The 6802-nt window shown below is 36.8% G+C and overlaps 1 pseudogene; it reads left to right on the forward strand.

Annotated features, from left to right (window-relative positions):
• The first annotated feature begins 372 nt into the window (after positions 1-372).
• LOC123252858 lies at positions 373-3308 on the forward strand (annotated as a pseudogene).
• Positions 3309-6802: the final 3494 nt, after the last annotated feature.

Genomic DNA, 6802 nt, shown 5'->3' on the forward strand with positions numbered 1-6802 from the left:
TGGACTTGGGCAGCATGCATTTGGGGGTGGTGAAGGGGGTCTTTAAGTCTTCAGCCTCTCCAGCTAATGGAGTCCCTGCAGTTTCAAGCTGTCTGCATGACTTAGAAACTAATAACAGGGTGGCTGCCAATAGAAGAATGTGATACTTGGTTCGGAGCTATAAAGATATCCACTGCTTGCTACTAAAGGAAGAGGAGAAAGCATCACTGCAGCATCCAACTCAGAAAGCAGACAGGCAGGGCCTGGAACCCTGTGAGGAAGGATGTTATAGTAGTGAGAGCAGCACTGGATTTAGAGTAAGGAGAGATCTGAGTTTGAAGTCTATGTCCAGTTTTTACTGTGTGACCATGAGTTAAAACTGAATGCTAGGAAATGGCCAGAGCTTCACCATGGGCTGATATTCGTAATAAGCAGAATGAAAGATCACAGCTTCAGGAATTTGTTTCTAGTGCCAAACTGAAAAGAAAAAAATAAGAACTGTTTGGAATAGCTATCTATTGAGAATTATTTATAGATAAAGAAATCAAGAAACTGGCAAAATCAAGTAATTCTGATCCAAAGTGGGATGAATAGTTGTCTGAGGATGTATCACTTCAGATCAAATCAGAATTTACTTGTGGAGTCATCACCCTTTAAAAGTAGATACATGATTAGGAAGAGCAACAGTCGACTTGATACAAGCTCTTGAAATACACACAAAAAATTGAAAAAAGTGAAAGAACAATTAAAATTATTCTTGTAAAATAAGAGTGAAATAGTGTAAAGTAGTGAACTGCCAGCTGTACTTGAAGAATTCATGGGGGATCAGAAAACACTAACAAATTACACATCAGTAGCAGTAGCCACCAGAGAAGTACAACAGAAAAGTGATTCTGTGTATGAAAACAGAAATTTCAGCAAGGACTACAATCAAATCTGCCACTGAAGTTACTAATGGAATAGATAACCATGCACCTAGAAACCCAGTAGCTCAAAATTCACTCTGCATGAAAACACTCTTTATAGTACACTGGCTTATCTTTCTCATGTTGCAATCAGAACTAAAAATACACTTATGTGTCTCAGTCTGCCAATAAAACTGTTAATGGAATATCTCTGTCATCTACAGCAATGAAAAATATACCTGCTTTTTGGATTGAAATAGGATCAAAAGACACTCCCATGTTTACTGATTACACTGATACTACCTCTTTTACAGGTCCTACACTTTAAAAATAGTTCATAATTTGCTTCAGCCAGTGCAGAAATGCTACATGAAGATTTAAGTATTGAAGACTCTGCCTCTAACTTAAAAAGTAGTTCTGCTATTGAAAAAGCCAAACCAAGACAATTTTCGAATGCCCCTGAAGAAGCTATAAGACAACAGCCTGGAACTACCTTTACAGGATTTTTGCCACCAGGATGGGAACAGAGAAAAGAACTTCATGATAGAATCTATGTTGATCATAACATATGAACTATCTATCACATGGGAGAGACCACAGCCTTTACCAGAACAACAGGGCAACAAAATTCTATGGAATCATTCAGAAAATGAATGAAAAGTCTGAACATAACCAATTTCAAGGAGCTATGCAACAATTTATCCAAGGATACTTCAATTCGCCTTCAATGCTATCTTCAGAAAAAGAAACTTTTGGTCTGTTCCACCAGGATGGGGAAGAAGAATAGATTCAAATGAGAGACTTTACTTTGGGAATCATAATACAAAAGTAACACAGAGGGAAGACCCAGGAACTCAAAGTTTGTTGCCTGAAAGTCCCCTCCCAGAAGGCTGGGAAATCAGATATACCAGAGAAGGTCTTAAGCGGAAACACAAGACAATGACATTTAAAGATTCTTATCTTGGGAAAATCTCCTAAAACGAAAAGTACAAAAATTGCTCATGAATGCACTACCCAGTCATGTAAAAATCAATGCATTCCAGCAGACACTGTTCGAAGACTTTTTCCAGGAGAGCAAGGCTCTAAAACCCTATGACTTGAACACAAGACTGTATGCAATATGCAGGAGAGAAAGACTCATTTATGGTTGCCTGGCATAATAATTATTTTTATTTTTTGCTTTCTCATGAAATTCTGAATCCTTTGTTTTGTTTATTTGAATGTACAGGCAAAAGCAGTTACTGATTTCATATTCATTCGGCATCAACAATCAATCCAGACCATCTTTCATACTTTAGTTTCATGGATGATTTATTGCTATGGTACTGTTTCATGGCAAGTTTATTGATACTGGTTTTTCTTTGCTGATCTACTAGTGTATGCTGAGAAACTTACTATTGAAAATTTGTGATCGATTGATACTAAATTCTTTAACCCTCTCATCTGTATCAGATGTGACAACTTTGGAGAATGTGGCTTGTTCACTTATTTTTTGGTTGATACAGAGATTTTAAGAAAAATGATTTCACATGATATGGTGACTGAGAAGAACACAGAGGAGTATATTGGCTTGATGGTAAAATATTTTTTGAAGATTATTATATTTAAAATTAAATTATGTAGCTGCTAGTAGCTTTAGTAGCTTTATTACATCAAAGTAGTGATAGTAAAAGAGAGAAATGTATGAAAGAAGTAGAGAGTTGCCTGGCATACCACCCTATGTGCAATTCTGATGGAATTAATCTCACCATGAGCAGAGGTTCCCTCAAGTTCTAATCTCTAGCCAGAAGAGCCTTTGAGAGAGAAAGAAGTAGCTGGGTCTCTGTTAATAAGCAGTTTTCTCTACCCACTAGCTCTCCCATATCACATCTCAGGAACCAATCATAGTTCATTAATTTGCCTGGCACCACCCAGGAGGGCAATGCCTGTGGGATCAGTTTCCTGTCTTGTTGGTTTTAACTTACTTTCTCTGTATTTGCACATCTCAATGGTAAATGACTTCCAGGTCCCTGATTGATTACATCAAAAAAAGAGATGTAATGGGGAGGGGAACTCCTTTCCTACAAGATTACAAGACCACATCAAAGCTTTCCTTGATGATTTTAATGAAATTGATCCCCTTTGATAACTTCAATACTCTGATGAAAAACCAATGGGGTGATGATGCATGGCATGCAAGAAGTTGGTTTAGCAGACTGGCAGAGAAACACTATTTACCAACATTACCCAAGAAATAACAGATCATTTGATTCGGGCATTTTGTTAAAGAGAAAAGACAATGAAGTTAGGATGTATCTAATGCAGTTTGTTACTAGATCCTGCTGACCTCCTTTAGGAGGATTTGCTAAACCCATGGACAATACTGGACCTTAGAAGAATTGCACTGAAAAAATTGGCAAAGAAATGACATTAAATGTCACTTAAACACATGAAGAAATGGATATAGGATAGGATAAGATAAGAATTGGTGACAAAGAGCAGTCAATTTGAGAGGGAATATTGTTCTATGCCTTTCTTCAAAGACAATCAATAGCATTGATGTCTTGACTTGTGCATGAATTGAATTTAAATGAGATATAGTTACACAGAGTCTTCAACTTCACTCTCTCTTTGAGAGTTATCAAAATCCTGTGACAAGACAAAAATCAAGATGACTCCTGGCAATGTCTCAGGTTGCATCATTGACATCTTTGCATCGTTTATATATAAACAAGCTCTAAGTGCTTCACAGTAATGCATTCATGGCTATTGGAACAAATTGTTTGTGAAGAGTGAATCAAATTTTGTCTATAAATCAGCAACTTTTAAATTAATCTTAATCATTCAAAAACTTAAGCACCCCTACTTAACACTAAGTAAGTGAATTCAGAAGTCACTTACTAGAGTAAGTTCACACCATGAAAGGCTACTGCCAACCACCTTTGGTAGTGCTAGGCAAATTGAAAGTCTGCAATTGGTTCCTGTAAAGTGGAAGAAGGGATAGGAAGTGACATGAAAAAAGGACTATAAAAAGTCATGAACTTCCTATCTGGGGGGATTCTCCTTTGGAATTCTTTGGAGGTGGTTGCTCCTTTGAACTGCTTCTTTGGAGGACTTCACCTTTTGGACTTCTCCCTGGATCTTCTTCCCCTTGGGAGTTTGTCTTTGGAGACTCTGCTTCATTGAATCTGGTCAGTAGTTGTCCTACCTTTCTAGGTTTCTGGAAAGATTGGTTCCAGAGAGGCCTTCCATTACTGAAGTAGGTTGCATTGGTGGAACCTTTGCTGAAGACACAATTTGATCCTGTGGCTAAAGGTTACTGAGCCTGACCAAGGATGAGCCAGACAGTGGAGCAACACATAGTGGGGTAGACTAGACATTTTTCTATCCTCTTCTTATTTTTTTTTAAGATTTAAATAATTTATTTTTTTAGAAAAAAATTTCCATGGTTACGTGATTCATGTTCTTATTTTCACATTCATCCCCCTTTAATCTTCCCCCCAATATCCAATGCATATTTCCATTGGTTTTAACATGTGTCATCAATCAAGACTCATTTACATATTATTGATAGTTGCATTGGTGTGGTTGTTTCAGGTCTACATCCCCAATCATGTCCGCATCAACCCATGTGTTCAAGCAGTTGTTTTTCTTTTGTGTTTCCACACCTACAGTTCTTCCTCTAAATGTGGGTAGCATTCTTTTCCATAAATCCCTCAGAATTGTCCTGGGTCATTGCATTACTACTAGTACAGAAGTCCATTACATTCAATTTTACAGTGTATCAGTCTCTATATACAATGTTCTTCTGGCTCTGCTCCTTTCACTCTGCATGAATTCCTATATGCCTTTCCAGTTCATATGAAATTCCTCCAGTTTATTATTCCTTTGAGAACAATAGTATTCAATCACCAGCATATACCACAATTTCTTCAGCCATTCCCCAATTGAAGGACATACCCTTGTTTTCCATTTTTTGCCGCCATACAAAGTGCAACTATAAATATTTTTGTAAAAGTATTTTTATCTATGATCTCTTTGGGGTACAAACCCAGCAATGGTATGGATGGATCAAAGGGTAGGCATTCTTTTAGAGCTCTTTGGGCATAGTTCCAAATTGCCATCCAGAATGTTTGGATCAGTTCACAACTCCACCAGCAATGCATTAATATCCCAATTTTGCCACATCCCCTCCAGCATTCATTACTCTCCTCTTCTTTTATTTTAACCAATCTGCTAGGTATGAGGTGATACCTCAGAGTTGTTTTGATTTGCATTTCTCTAATTATTAGAGATTTAGAACACTTTCTCATGTGCTTATTGATATTTTTGATTTCTTTACCTCAAAATTGCCTATTCATGTCTCTTGCCCATTTTTCAATTGGGGAATGGTTTGATTTTTTATACAATTGATTTAACTTCTTGTATATTTGAGTCATTATGCCTTTGTCAGAGTTTTTTTGTTATAAAGATTTTTTTTCCCAATTTGTTGTTTCCCTTCTGATTTTGGTTACATTGTGGTTTTTTTGTACAAAACCTTTTCAATTTAATATAATCAAAATTGTACATTTTGTAATTTTTAAACATTTATTAATATTCATTTTTAACCTGTTTACATACTTTATGCCCCTACTTTCCCCTTCACCCCCCACTTTCCCCCCACCCATGGCTGAAAACACATTTCCACTGGTTGTAACATGTGTCCTTGTTCAGGGCCTATTTCCATATTGTTGTTAGTTGTATTGGTATGGTAGTTTCGAGTCTACATCCCCAATCATGTCCACCTGAACCCATGCATTCAAGCAGTTGTTTATCTTCTGTGTTTCCTCTCCTGCAGATCTTCCTCTGAATGTGGGTACCTTTCTTTACCATAAATCCCTCAGAGCTGTCTTGTGTCATTGCATTGCTGCTGGTACAGAACTCCATTACATTTAATTTTACCATAGTACATCAGTCTCTGTGTACAATGTTCTTCTGGCTCTGCTCCTTTCACTCTGCATCAGTTCCTGGAGGTCTCTCCAGTTTGCCAGGAACTCCTCCAGTTTATTATTCCTTTTAGCACAATAGTATTCCATCACCCACATATACCACAATTTGTTCAGCCATTCCCCAATTAAAGGGCATACCCTCCTTTTCCAGTTCTTTGCCACCACAAAAAGTGCAGCTACAAATATTTTCTTACAAGTCTTTTTATCTATGATCTCTGTGGGGTACAAACCCAACAATTGTATGGCTGGATCAAAGGCCAGGAATTCTTTTATAGACCTTTGAACATAGTTCCAAATTGCCAGCCAGAATGGTTGGATCAGTTCACAGCTCAACCAGCAATGCATTAATATCCCAATTTTGCCACATCCCCTCCAGCATTCATTACTCTCCTCTTCTTTTATTTTAACCAATCTGCTAGGTATGAGGTGATACCTCAGAGTTGTTTTGATTTGCATTTCTCTAATTATTAGAGATTTAGAACACTTTCTCATGTGCTTATTGATATTTTTGATTTCTTTACCTCAAAATTGCCTATTCATGTCTCTTGCCCATTTTTCAATTGGGGAATGGTTTGATTTTTTATACAATTGATTTAACTCCTTGTATATTTGTGTAATTAGACCCCTGTCAGAGTTTTTTGTTATAAAGATTTTTTCCCAATTTGTTGTTTCCCTTCTGATTTTGACTACATTGATTTTGTTTGTACAAAAGCTTTTTAACTTAATATAATCAAAACCATTTAATTTACATTTTGTAATTTTCTCTAACTCTTGCTTGGTTTTAAAATCTTTCCTTTCCCAGAGATCTGACAGGCATACTATTTTGTGTTCACTTAGCTTATTTATAGTTTCCCTCTTTATAATCAGGTCATTCACCCATTTTGAATTTATCATGGTGTAGGGTGTGAGATGTTGATCTAAACCTAATCTCTCTTATATCGTTTTCCAAAT

The sequence above is a fragment of the Gracilinanus agilis genome, chromosome 1, assembly GCF_016433145.1.
Source record: "Gracilinanus agilis isolate LMUSP501 chromosome 1, AgileGrace, whole genome shotgun sequence".
NCBI lineage: Eukaryota > Metazoa > Chordata > Mammalia > Didelphimorphia > Didelphidae > Gracilinanus > Gracilinanus agilis.